This window comes from Equus caballus, chromosome 6, assembly GCF_041296265.1.
Source record: "Equus caballus isolate H_3958 breed thoroughbred chromosome 6, TB-T2T, whole genome shotgun sequence".
NCBI lineage: Eukaryota > Metazoa > Chordata > Mammalia > Perissodactyla > Equidae > Equus > Equus caballus.
Window position 1 is genome coordinate 86355620 of NC_091689.1, and position 14916 is coordinate 86370535.

Consider the following 14916-nt stretch of genomic DNA (forward strand, 5'->3'; position numbering starts at 1 on the left):
TACAGCAGGAATATGAATACAAGCAGTCTGACCACAGAAACCAGACTCACAACCACTGCAGAACACTCCTTCTCAACCGTTTACTTGACGGATCCATTTCTCCTCTTTACCTTTTGAGAAATGACCAACTCCCTCTTTGTGATGCTGTCTGTCAAGTAGCCTTCAGGGAACTAGATGAATCAATGTCCAGGGCTTTATTTCCGAGTTAGGGGCAATAGTTGGTATTCAACAATAATAATTGATTACATCTGTAGCAACAGAAATGTTTCCCATTTGCAGTCACTGTCTCTAGGGTTTCCAGTTTGTCTCATTACGGGGAGGGAACAGGATCTTCCCAGGAGACCCCAATTAGTTTGCAGCATGAATGGTTTTCTCTTGGCTGTCTCAGCGAATTTCCCATGATGATCTTGAAGTGAGTTTCTCCAGAGACTGGGGAAACATGGCTTTTTCCTTCCCACCGAGGGTGCAGTGTCTGTTCCCACCGTGTGCTCGGATCACAGTTCAGAGCCTCTGACTCTGGATTTATGGACAAGAGTCTGCCTTGGGTGTGTCATAAATGGCTGGCCTATTAGCTGCTTTCCTCCAAATGCTGTAGAATCACTCAGGGGTGATCACACTAGACCAAATGTTGAAGTTGAGAAGCATTCTTATTATCCTTCCTTGTCTTCGGATCCAGATTCCAAGTGCCCACATAAGGTTGTCGGTGTCGCAATCCAATGTACACATCAGGATAGATGCGGAGAGGGCTGATGGCCACTCTGAGTTTATTATAACCAGCGTTTCAATATATACATAGCTTACATCTGTTAAACATACACAGGTGTTCTGGATGAAGTAATTAGCGAATGCCAAGAATTCTTAGTGATTTCTCAAGGAGCCCTCCCTTGGCCTCTGTTCTGATATTATCATGTTGTTGCTGTGCTCCTATATTTTTATCTCAGAGCAGGCAAGGTCTCTTAGGCAACGGTCCCTCTTGCTCCCGATATCGATATCGTTTCTCCATCTGTGCCCCCGGGCGGCCGCCGCCTGGCTTAGGTTGCCCCCCAGGGGGTCTTACCCGTCATTGGCTAACCGGCCTTCTCACCTCCGGGTCACAGTTTGTTGGCAAGCTTTTTCCAGTGATTATTAACCCTTCCTGTGTCAGGGGCGGCTACATTTCCCCGCCTTTTGTTTTTTAAAGCAAGGAAGGCATCATGTTGTGCTGAGACCAGAAGGCCCATCATAACCAATGCTTGCTCTTGTTGACTTTGTTTTTTCAGGGAGCACAGCAGACGTAAAACATAAACTATTAACATGGATAATATCAAAATCACACCAGCATTAACAAATATGTGTAAATTGAGGCCCGAGAACCAATTGGAGGGCTCTAGCCAGTGTAACCCATTTTCAATGTCTTAAAGTATTTTTTGAGAGAACACCTTATGTACTTCTTGTAACTGCCTCTCTAACCGAGCTTGTAGCCCAGTGATGTCATTGGCCAGGGAGGTATTAAATGCCCCCTGTAAATGTTTTTTTTATTTCTTGCCAAGATGTCAGCGAGCTATTATACAGTAGGGGGGTAACGCATTGCATGGTAACTTGCCAGTCACATTTTAGTTTCATACGCATATATAATGCATTTTGCTGCTCTCGCAGCCACTCTACTGCTGCCTCTAATGCCTGCAATCCTGACATTAGCCCTTTATCAATATCCACCTGTGTCTGTAATTCTTGAGTGACATTTACCAAGACGGACTCCACCTTATGGGCTGTTTGAACACTGTTAACCAAGGCAGTAGTAGCTGTAGCAGCTGATGCAATGATAATCACCGCGGACACAATGAACGCGATTAGCGTAGCCAAAAACCACTTAGGGCATAATTTTCTCATGGACTCAAGGAGGATATGTAGAGCATGCTCTTCGGACCATGTCCGATTTAGACCAACAGGTAACCAAATATGTGCTCTTCTTTTTAACACCATTACATAGGTCGCATTCAATGAGGTTACATTATAGTGTGTTAAACAATCAGAATACCAATATGGGGGAGAAATATTAATCACATACATACCAGAAGATTCTTGGATAGCAGGGACACTGTTTCCCCATAATAACACATAAGGATGGGTGGTACATATCATAAGGGTATGAGAAACATTTTTGACCAATGTTAGTAAATAATTGCCAGTTTCATTCCCATACTTGCCATGGGACAATTGTCGTGATATAAAGGCAACTCAACCCTCCATATTCCTTTGTGAGGGGGCTGCACACTGTCTCATTGTGAGATAGTTGTAACAGGGGTCCAGATAGGCTGTGTTCGCTCCATGTTATAGGTTTCTGACTTGATCTGTTGAAGGCCCAAGTATGACTGTCACTCAAAAGATGTCCATGAGGTCCCTAATTCAGTACGTTGGCCCCAAAGATGTTGCCCCACCTTGGATATGCTGTACGGCAAGGGGACCACTGTACTGAGTAATGTTTGTAACACCAATCAGTTTTTGGATGGCAAATCGGGATGGAAGGAACTTGTGTGACATTACTTTTGTCTTCGTAAGATGTTGATATAGCAGTAATGTATGTCACATTGGCTGCCTGTTGTCCTTTCTTAGGTTGGTAATAAAATACATTTGTTCCTGAAAGGCGACACATGTTGTGCTTTTGTTTTAATAAACCATACAAAAAGGTGAATTGTTAGCATACATCACCAGAGGTTCTTCTTCCTTTTGGTGCAGGCCTGTATGTTGTTGTCGGAGTACCCCGGTTCCTCCTGTCCAATCAGAATCATTAGAGGACAAAGGGGGATTGGCAAGCCACCAAGTAACCAGAGTAGAGAGAGGAGGATTAGGAATAAAGGCCCAATATGTGAGATTCTCATGCTCTGAAATCACCTCAACATGCATTAGAGAAGAAAAGAGGAAAAAGAAAAAAACTGATTTACTTATCCGTTTGTCCATTTTTCGGTTATTCCAGAGCAGGCCGTGTACGTTTTGATGGAATGCACTCAATGCCTTTATCTGTCAAAACACAAAGAGCTCCTCTCTTCCCACATTTAACCATAAAAGGGCCCTCCCAGATATCCATATAAGGATGTTTTAATCCACACTTTGCCAAGATATTGTGTCAAAACAGATGTGTGTCAAGCGGCCTTTGTTGGGCCATATGGTTCTGAGTTTGACCCATATATCTTTCTGCAGCTGATGTGCCATCCTCTGCTAGATTCAGAAAATTTAAAGTAAATAAGGTGAGATTGAGAATACCTTGCAGATCATTCTTATAATACTCATTTCCCCCTTTCATCTTTTGTAAAGCAGCCTTCAGCGTTCTATGACATCACTCAATAATAGCTTGTCCTGTAGAATTATAGGGGATGCCAGTTTTATGGATAATATTCCAATTTACACAAAATTGGTGGAAAATTTGCGCTGAGAACTTGGGACCGTTATCAGTTTTAATGCATGTAGGAGACCCCACAAAAGCAAATATAGGAAGCCAATGACAAATGACTTGTTTAGCGCTATTTTTTGTATGTGCCGATGCAAAAAGAAATTGAGAGAGTGCCAACAGAAGCGATAACAGAAGGAAATGTGCACAGCTGCCAATTCTGCAATTTGAGTAGTTGAATGTCCATGAGAGACTTTGGTCTGCCAGTCTCTATTAGCAAACCAAGCTATACTGGCTTTTCTGGTTTTTCCGGAGCCGTCAGTGAACACAGTTAAGGCATCAGGAATAGGTTGGGAAGAGATAACTGAGGAGATGATCAAACTGAGAAGATGCGCAAGGTAAAAAAAAAATGGTCTGAGGGTCAGCTCCTCGCAATTGTAAACACCGCAAACGTCCCCTTTGAATAACCTCTGCTATTCCATCAAAATATGTATAGAGTACCTTAGCTGGTGTGTGGGGCAAGTATATCCACCCCAAGCATTTTATAACCTTGCCCGCTTTTTGAAAGACGATAACAGCAGGACTTTTAGGTGTGTTTATCACATAAAGGCATAAAGGAATTTCTGGATCAAAGCGATTTAAAAATTGGGAGGTCAGAGCCTTGTTTACTAGGCTTAGTTCTGGTTTTGTTTCAGGGATAAGAGTGCATGTAAAAGAGGGGGAAGAGTCACCATGTAGCAAGGAAAACAAGTGACTCAGAGAATATGTCGGGATGCCAAGAAAAGGACGTATCCAACTGATATTTCCTAAAAGTTGTTGCAATGTAACTAATGTTAAAGTATTGGGTATGGAAATAGAGGGAATGCATGTCTTTACCAGGTATCTATCAATCATTAATCCTAGAAATTTCCAGGGGGAGGTAAACTGTACCTTATCTTGAGCCATAAGCAGGCCTTTGCCTTTTAACAATTCAATTAATTATTGGTATGCTGTTAATGAAAAATTTTTAGTTGGCACTGCTAATAAAATATCATCCATATAATGGTAAAGTTGTATAGTAGGGTATTTTCTTTGAAAAGTTAATAACACATCTCCTACTAATTGTTGGCATATGGTAGGACTGTTTTTCATGCCCTGAGGCAAGACCTTCCACTGATATCTCTGGGGGACCTCTTGATTGTTGTAAACTGGGACAGTGAATGCCAGCTTTTCCCTATCAGCAGCGCACAAAGGTAGAGAAAAGAAACAGTCTCTAATGTCAATAACAACAATTTGCCAATTCTCAGGTATTAAAGAAGGGTTTGGCAATCCCTTCTGTGAAGCCCCCATAGGTTGCATGACAGCATTAATTGCCTTTAAGTCCTGGAGTAATCTCCACTTTCCAGATTTCTTTTTTATTGCAAATACTGGGGTATACCAGGGACTAATTGAGGGTTCAATATGGCCCAATTTTAGTTGCTCCTGTATTAGCATCTTTAAAGCCTGTAATTTTTCTTTTGGAAGGGGTCACTGATCTATCATACAGGCGTGGTAGTTTTCCATTGAATAGGTATGGGAGGAATGTTAATAACATCAGCGGCCCCTAGGAAAAAGGCTTAATGTTTAGAGATAGTTTCCATTGAGAAAGCAAATCTCATCCCTGTAGAGGAAAATAATCCATAACCAATCTACAAATGAAAATTTGGGTGAGTTTATTCTGAGCTTAAATCTGAGGATTATAACCCGGGAGAATCTTTCCACAAAGGAACAGAGCACTCCAAAGAAGTGGGGGTATACAGGGTGGTTCTATACCCTCAAAGAGTATGTTTCACATATGATTGAAATGTCCCTTTTACAATAGTCAGGAGGCTGCTCTGTCGGCACAGCCATTGATGGAAATGGCAGATAGGTCTGCTGTCTCAGTGAACCCCGCAGGCTGGCAGGTCTGTTGCCTCGAGCTGGGCAGTCACAGGTGAGCGCTGCAATCAGTTCCCGGGCTAAAGAAAGATGCTTAATCTTTAAGGAGATGCCAACCTTGGGAGGAGGAGGGAAGTTGCACCTTTATCTCAAAATGTCTAAGCAGATATACAATGCATGCTCAATGGCCACAGTCAGGCCCTTTTGGAAAAACAAGGTCAGGCTGAATTAGGTTTATATCCAATGGCTTCCTCATATACTCCAATATATCCTATTGCTTGCCATTTTTATTTGTCAACCCCATAGGGAGTATGGAGTTGGAAGAACGTAGGGTGTAATTAAGGCAATTCGGTTTTCAGGTCCTCTGACTTTGAGTACGTGATCACTTCCCTCAGGCGTCATAAGCCCCCCTACACCTTGTACAGATGCAGAGGTTTGCCTTTTAGGCCAATGGGGAGGTCAAGTGGGCAAGGCTATCCGGAGCCACTGGACCCCCTCTTCGCAGCAGAGCTCCCCAAACTTCGTTTTTCGGGGCACTGGGGAGTGTGCCCCGTTTCGAGTTTCCTGACGCCAAGTCATGGTTGATTAGATTACCATCTACATTAATTTTATAGCAACATTGATTCGCCCAATGGAATCCCCTTCAGCACTGAGGACATGGTTTAGAAGGTGGCTTTTTAATATCAGCTGGCCCTCCTTTACCAGGGATATCTTTTGGACTGGACTTGCATTGTTTTGCACAGTGTCCAGGTCTTCCACACTTAAAACAGGCATTATCAAAAAGCACCTTTGGGCAGCTGCGAAAATGCTGCTGCCATTACTTTGGCCACATGGCTATGAATTCCTACTTCCTGACACGCTGGCAGCATATCCCCTAAGGTGTGAGTTCGCCCTTTAAGGTGAGACATAGCAGACTGGCAATCAGCGTTAGCATTTTCAAAAGCTATTTTCAACACGATAATTTGAGCTGCTTCAGGATGAGCTATTTGTCTCTCAATTGTCTGCTGGAGATGGTCAATAAATTCTATGCATGGCTCCTTTGGCCCTTGTTAAACATTCACAAAGGAATTGGTGGCTTTGTCTGCCCCTGAAGGAGGAGTTGCCTTCCAGGCTGCTAATGCCACCTCTGAACATTGTCTATGCAACATTCCATTTGCCTCAGCCTGTGCTTGAGGCGTCGCATATTGGCCGACCCCCTGTAACATGTCGGCACCGATTGGGAGAGGGGGGTTTAAAGATAGATTATCCATAGATCGGGATACAGATATCTCGTTACACTCAGACCTGAAAAGAGTATATTCAGCATGCAACAAAAGAGCCCTTGCGAGCAAAAGCCAATCACAGGGTAGCATACGATAACTGGCTCCCAGTGCCTCTATCATCCCAACAGTGAAAGGTGACTGCACTCCATTCTCTCTAATGCTGTTTTTCAGCTCCTTAAACACCCCAAAAAGAAGGGATTCATGTTTTCTTCGCCCATGATTGACCATCATGGGGAAGGCACAGGAAAAAACATCAGGATCTCCACGATTTAATCCTTCCCGAAGACAATTATGAACCACACTATACTGCCTGGAATCAACATATGGGGCTGGTGGAGTACAAGGAGGAGCAGTAGGCAAGACAGGAGGGTTCTTGAAGGCGAAACGCCTCTCTAAAAGAGAGGGGAATGGTAAATCATCATCGTCTGAGGACGTTTGTTCAAAATTTGTCTGAGACTTACTAACAGCCTTTTTAAAAGAGTCTCGGCGGCGAGCAAGGCGGAGGAGGCAGTGGTGGCGCCTCCTCAGCTTTGCCTGAAGGGCGCTCGGGTGAAGAGGCCGAGTTTTCCTCATCCAATAGATCCCACAAAAGGAACAGTGCAGTACGTACTGTTCCCCAAGTCGTTAAGATATGTACATCCTTTAAAAGACCATGCTTAAAGCGAGACTTTAGTGCCTTGCCAGCCCTTTCCCACAACTCAATGTCCAAGGTGCCATCCTCAGGGAACCAGGGGCAATGTGTAGATATTGTAATATCCTCTGTAACTCGGCGGGAGAAACCGAAACTGAAATCGAGGCGTGAGCAGGGGACAAGTAAGGTATTAATATCAACTGAGCTATCCTCATAAAAGCTTCTATCACATAATAACTAGATAAACGGAGCATGATTTTTATTTCACCTTGATAGTCAGCATCAATTACCCCGGGAATGATGTTTAAGCCCTTCAAAGCTGAGCTAGGGCATCCCATTAATAGCCCAAAATATCCTGATTGTAAAGGTCCCCATACATTGGTAGGAACAAGAAAAGTTTCGTCAACACAATCTATGACGACTGTCTCTGAAGCCGTGAGATCCACTCCGGCACTTCCTGACGTGGCCGCCACTAAATCATTCACATAGAGTCGGCCTGCTGATTGAGAGCTCCCCAAATTTGGTTTTTCGGGGCACTGGAGAGTGTACCCCGTTTCGAGTTTCCCGACGCCAAGTCATGGCTGCTTAGAGATATTGCCAGCAATATCCTCTGTGACTCGGCGGGAGAAACCGAAACTGAAATCGCCTTCAGCAGCCGCTGAAGTGTCTTAAAGTATAATTTCTGCTGAATCGCCAGTTGTTGGCCCATCATTCTCACGGCGGACCGCCGAAAGGCGGTTGAAATTCCCCCATATTGTTACTCACCGATAATGCCGCTGATCTTGGATCACGTCGGGGTCACCATATGTCGGTGTCGCAATCCAATGTACACATCAGGATAGATGCGGAGAGGGCTCATGGCCACTCTGAGTTTATTATAACCAGCGTTTCAATATATACATAGCTTACATCTGTTAAACATACACAGGTGTTCTGGATGAAGTAATTAGCGAATGCCAAGAATTCTTAGTGATTTCTCAAGGAGCCCTCCCTTGGCCTCTGTTCTGATATTATCATGTTGTTGCTGTGCTCCTATATTTTTATCTCAGAGCAGGCAAGGTCTCTTAGGCAACGGTCCCTCTTGCTCCCGATATCGATATCGTTTCTCCATCTGTGCCCCCGGGCGGCCGCCGCCTGGCTTAGGTTGCCCCCCAGGGGGTCTTACCCGTCATTGGCTAACCGGCCTTCTCACCTCCGGGTCACAGTTTGTTGGCAAGCTTTTTCCAGTGATTATTAACCCTTCCTGTGTCAGGGGCGGCTACAAAGGTGCCCACCAAACTCTCCTCAACCTGGCCTCAGCCCTGTGCACCCATAATATTCTAACTTCTGCCCTTGCAAAAATCAATATCTGTTAGCGTCTTAGTCTCATCTGGAACACACTGGGTAAATTTATGCAGAACAGCATAAGAAAATGCCTTGATTTATTGTGTCGTCATACTAACAACAGAATGTTTTACCCTCTCAAGTATGCTTTGTGATGCTGCCCATGAAATACGGGGAATTACCTCTAGTGGGAGATACTCAGGTTGTGTAGTAAAAAATAAACATGAGGGAAGCATTTTTGCTGGATTGAGGGAACAGGAACACTTTCCCAGGATCTCATACATAAGAGTTTATATTCGTTCCCTAAAATTTTACTCTTCTATCCTTCAAACTTCTCCCAGAACACCTTTCTACAGTCTTGCTAAAATTCAAAAGTCACTTGTTAGAGAATAGAGTAACATTGGATACAAGCATTGATTGCTGTTGAGAGACACTATTCATAATTATTTAGGACCCGGGTTTTGAAACACAGCGGTCAAAGCCTTCTGTCTATAACTTTGAACTGCTTGGGTTCTGGGGGTGAACGACAGGCAGGGCTAAGGAGATCATACTCACCTTTCATGTTGCTGTTCATGGCTTCCGTGGGCAATTCAACCACAAAGATCCTTAGTGTAATCAGAGCAGAGCAAGAGTTTGGTAGAGACGCTGTGTCCTACAACAGTTTTCATGCACTCACGCACTTGCACTCGCTGGCAAGTCTGTGAGTGAGCAGAGGAGCCTAAGAGCAGGTTCCCATTACTCACAGTTTCCCAGAGGTCTTTCCCAAATGTCCTTTACCTTCTACGGTCTTATAAGGATACCAAATGAAGGATGTTTTCTGACTTTAATTCTAGGAAAAATGCACCTATGTTCCATATAGTTGAAAGAATTAAAGGCTGTTGTGATGGTGAGAAACTCTCTTTGCTTCAAACAAAGTCCATATCTTGACCTCTGTACAAGAAGATGGGTTTCCCTGCAAATTCTACACTAACAGGAATGGGATGAGTTATAGTTGTTTGGTCCTCAACAGGTGTACAGGGACCATCTGATTAAACAAACCAAAGGACCCCTTGGGATCCTAGGTTCAAAAGTCACTAATTAATCTATAGTGTAATGAATTTTAATGAACTTTGTGAGAAGAGAAATAGCTATCAATTGGGACTGTGTCCTTGGGGAAAGGAGGATGCAATAATAGAATCAGAAACAGGTCAGGTGCGAACAGTAACTGTCAGATGACAAATCACAAGCGTGGTTTCTTTTCACTTTTATTCTCACGGCTTGAGGCTTTCTTCAGTGAAGCTCAGGAAAGAAGCGTCCCAGGGATGCCCCGAGAGCCGCTGGACTTGGGTGAAGCCATACCGTCTCTGTCATAGGAGAGAGAGCTCCTCCTGTTGGTGTTGGGCATCCTTTCCCCCCATGTGTGTTTTGCCCAATCATGTGACTCATTATAAGTACTCAAGAGTTTGCACACTCACGATTCCACTGTTTGCAATAGACTTTACTGTCAGATTGTTTTATTTTTAACTTATAACTGAGGTAGGAAAGATAACTGAGCAAAGCTAATTATTTCAGGTCCACTTGGACATTCCAAAATTCACTTGCATTCATAGCCTGCTAGGAGTTGTCGTGAATGTGTGTTGAATTTTATCAAAAAAAATTTGTATCTAGTAAATTAGTATAAATAAAATAAATTAAATTTAGTACATGTAGTAAAATAAATTTAGTATGTCTAGTAATATAAAAACACAGTTGTTCTCCTTTTGTTACTGAGGCAAGGAAATGATATTAATAGTTTTACTAAGATTAAACCACTTTTGTATCCTTGACATAAACCCAAACTTCATCATTAGTTTTTTAATAAAAAAAAGGTTCAACTTGCTAATATCTTAAGATTTTGCATATGTGTTCCTGAGTTAGCTTGTCCTTCAGTTTTCCTTATCTTACATGGTTTTAGGGTGGAGGTTATGCTACCTTCATAAAATAAATTGGGGAGTAGTTTTATTTTTCCTGGTGCCGAAAATGTTTTCTTTCTTCGGAATTATCTGTTCCTTGAGAGTGATAGAACTCAAGTGTAATATATGTGGACCTGGTGTTCTCTTTTTTGGAAGATTGTAAACTATGATTAATTTCTTAAATTTTATAGCACCATTTAGGCTTTTTTTTTTGAGGTCATTTTTTTAATAGGTATTAGTCCATTTTACTAAAATTTACATTTACTAATGTAAGGTTTTATTAGTTTTTTAAATCTTTGCTATCTAAGTTGTATCAATTAGATCTTCTTTTCCATTTTTAGTGTTATTTGTATCCTCTTTATTTTTTCATGATCAGTTTTACCAGGAGATGAAAATTTTATGAGTTTTTTTGGGGGGGGGACTTTATTAATTTCCCTCATACTGTATCTTTGTTGTCCATTTCATTAATTCTTGTTTATATCTTTACACCTTATCTTTGTATCATCTTTCTTTAGAGTTTATTTTGTTTTATTCCTCTAAAGTTGAAAGTTTAACTTTAGTCATCTTTTCCAAATATATGCACTTAAGATTATAAATTTCCCTCAAATTATCACTTCCAGCGCATGACATATGTTTCCATAGGTAGTATTGGTATTCATTTTTATGATGGATACATTGTATAAACTGATTTCATATATGAATTGTATAAATTACGTATGAATTTGCAGGAATCATGAGTATGAATTAAATACAAATGTGAATGAAATATGAATATAAAATTTGAATACAACTGAAGTAGAAATACATATTATATAATACGTAAGTTCATTTGTTGATGAATATGTTGTATGAGTTGTATTTGTATGTAGTACTCTATGTTTATATGATGAACACATATTCATTTAGATGATTTTTTAAATCTTTCAAACCTTAGAAAATGTAACAAGATATACACTGAAAGCTCTTTTTTATCATTTTATTTTCATAAGCTCAGTCATCTGTCTGTACACTTCCACTATTTTTCCAGTGTTTTTGTGCATTTTTAGGCATATGTAAAATTAGACGATTAATTTTTATCCTTTTTCTAAACAAAAGAAATATATGCACTGTTCTACATGTTTCTTACTTAAATATATGGTATAACGGAAATCTTTTGATGTCAATACACAAGGGGCCCAAAAGACATTTTTTATAGGTGTAAGGTATTCCATAGAATGGAACTTCTTCTGCTGAATAGAATAGAATAACCTTCCACTGAAGGAGATTTCAATTGATTGGCTTCTTTTGTTAGTATAAGCAGTGCTGAAATGAATGACTTTAAAGGGATATTAATTCACACATTTGTTCACAGACCTGTTGAATAGATCCCCAAAATGGAATTCCTTGATTGAAGAGTTTTGAATGCATTTGAATTTGACTTTAGGTTTTTGAATTTTGATAGCTATTGTCAAATTGTGCTCTGTAGGCTTAGGTCAATTTATATTCCTACAAACACTATCTAGGTCAATTTCCTCAGTATCCTCACAATAAGGTGTATTATCAAACTTTTGCGTGTGCTTTTTCAATCTAATAGGGGAAAATTGGTAACAGTGGTGTTTTAACATCTATCTTATTATCAACAAGTTTGACTATTTTATTCAAATAATCATTTCATATTGTCTTTGAATTATTTTATTAGGATAGTGATTATTTCTTGTTGATTTCTCAGAGCATTTTATGAATTAGAAAGCTCAGCTTTTTAATCGCTAATATCAATTGCAGGTACTTTTCCCAGTTTGACATTTGTGCTATTGTTTCTTGCTTATTTATTTATTGCCACACGGAACATTTTTTTAAAGTTTTTTTAAAACGTATTCAAACCTACCAATCTTTTCCTTTAGTGTTTCTGAATTCCCAGTCGGGGTAGAAAGGTCTTTCCAGATTCTTTTCAGTTAGGCTCAACCTATGCTTGGGGGTGTTGAGTTGGGTACGTTTAGGAGAAGCTGTAGCGGTATAGCCTCTTTCCCTCACTGTCCCTTAGAGCACCCAGGACTTTGTACAAGTCACTGGCACAGTGGGGCCCTGGGCATAAGAGCATGTCTTAGACTGCAGCTGCGGTGTACAAATACCTAAATCTTACAAACCAAGCATGGTTGGACTTGATGTATTGGGTAGACATGTAAATCACGCTGGAAAGTTAAACAGCCGTAGGCTTCTCAGAGTAAACTGGGTAAGGACTTCCAGTGAGACATCACTCATTGGTACAGCAGAATCAAAATAAATGTACAAGAACAGTTGATGCTATAGAGAGAACAACAGAACTTAAATCTACTAATACTTAATTTTCAAATGCGGTTTCAGTGGATAAGAAACTTACACACAAACTACATCCTCAAGATCCAAGAAAGGCAATTTTGATTCAAAGAACCATAATCATTGTGAAAGGGTTCAGTCTCAGAATTGTCTAGAAAAATTAGGTAAGTAGTTATCTACTCTTTGAAGATTTGGAGGAATTCACCTCTGAAACCGTCTCAGCAGGCCTGATACATATGGAAGGATACCTCTTTCTCAACCTTTGCTATTTTTTCTATGAAAGACAGTTTAGATTCTCTCTGCCTCCCTCGGTCAATTTTAGTAAATTATATTTTCTTAGAAAATTATCTATTTCATCCAGGTATTTGAATTAATTTACATATAGTTGAACAAATATTCTCATTTGATTATTTAATTATCAAAGTTTTTATGGTTACTTTTCCATATCAATTATTATTTTAATTATTTGTTCATAAATAAAGCATGCATAAAAGATTTGTGCACTTTTAAAAAAACAACTATAAAGCAAGCACCCAATATAACTGACATTCAGTTATGAAATGGCTCATCGCCATAACCTTAGAAAAGCCCCACTGACCTCTCTGCGTCACAATTACCTTTCTCCCTATCCCCAATGACATAAGTACACTCCTGTTTCCACGATCTTTTCCTTATTTTCTGTTCTAGTTTTACCACCAATTAATGCAATATTAATTATATTGTCTAGTTTGTCTTTTTTTAAAAAAAAATTTTGTCTGAATGGAATCATGCTATATACATTCTTCTGTGTCTTACTTTCTCCCTTACCATTATTTTTATGAGATACATTCATGTTGACGGGCGTTGTTACAGTTTATTCAATGACTCTACAGTATTCCATTGTATGAATACAATCACATTTTATCAATCTGTTCTTTGACTCATGGACACATGTTGTGTTTCCAGTTTTTCACTACAATGAATAGCAATGTCATAAATATTTTTAAGCATGTAACATGATGCACATATGTAAGGGTTTCCCTAAGTTATATTCCTAGGAATGAAAACTTTTCCTGGCTCTGAGATAATAACTAAGGTTTTGTAATGACATGGAATGATATGTTTATAAAGGAATTTTTCACGATTCCTCCTAGAAGTAGATTGAGCTGAAAGGAAAGAGTGATTAATATATCCAACAGTGTGGGCTCTGGGTGCAAAAGAAATGTGGGGTGGTGAGGTGTAAGAACTAAAAGCTAAGATGATGAAAGGCTTTTCCTAAAACTTATATGTAAATACAAAGGACTTAGAATAGCCAAAATTCTTTTGGAAAACAACACACTTGTAGGTCTTACACTACGTAATTTCAAAACTTACTATAAAATCATGAAAATAAAACAGTGTGGCATTGGTGTAAGTATCAATGAAACAGAATTGAGATATAAAAATAACCCCTTGCATTTATGGTCAATTGATTTTCAACAAAGGTACCAAGACAATTCAATAGAGGAAAGCCTAGTCTTTTTAACAAATATGGAAAAATGGACTTTATCAAAATTAAAAATTTAGCACTTCAAAAGGAAATGAAAAATTAAGGAAATGAAAAACAACTGACGGGCAGAAAATATTTAAAAATTATATATCTGATAAAAGACTTCCATCACAATATATAAAGAGTTTTTACAACTCGATAAGAAGACAAGCAACCCAGTTAAAAAGTGGGCAAAAATGTTTTGTTTTGCTTTCTTTTCTTTTCTTTATTGCAGTAACATTGGATTATAAAATTATATAACTTTCAAGTGTACCTTGTAATACATTTTTGATTCTGTGTAGATTACATCATATTCACCACCCAAAGACTAATTACAATCCATCACCACACACATGTGCCTAATCACCCCTTTCTCCCTCTTCCCTCTCCACTTGCCCACTGGTAACCACCAATCCAATCTCTGTGGCTGTATCTTTGTGTGTCATTGTTTTTATCTTCTACTTATGACTGAGATCATATGGTATTTGACTTTCTCCCTCTGATTTATTTTGCTTACATAATACCCTCAAGGTCCATTTATGTTGTCACAAATGGCCAGATTTCGTCATTTCTTATGTCTGAGTAGTATTCCATTGTGTATATATACTACATCTTTTTTGTCCATTTGTCCCTTGATGGGCACCTAGGTTCTTGGCTATTGTGAACAAGGTTGCAATGAACATGGAGGTGCATGTGTCTTTATGCATTTG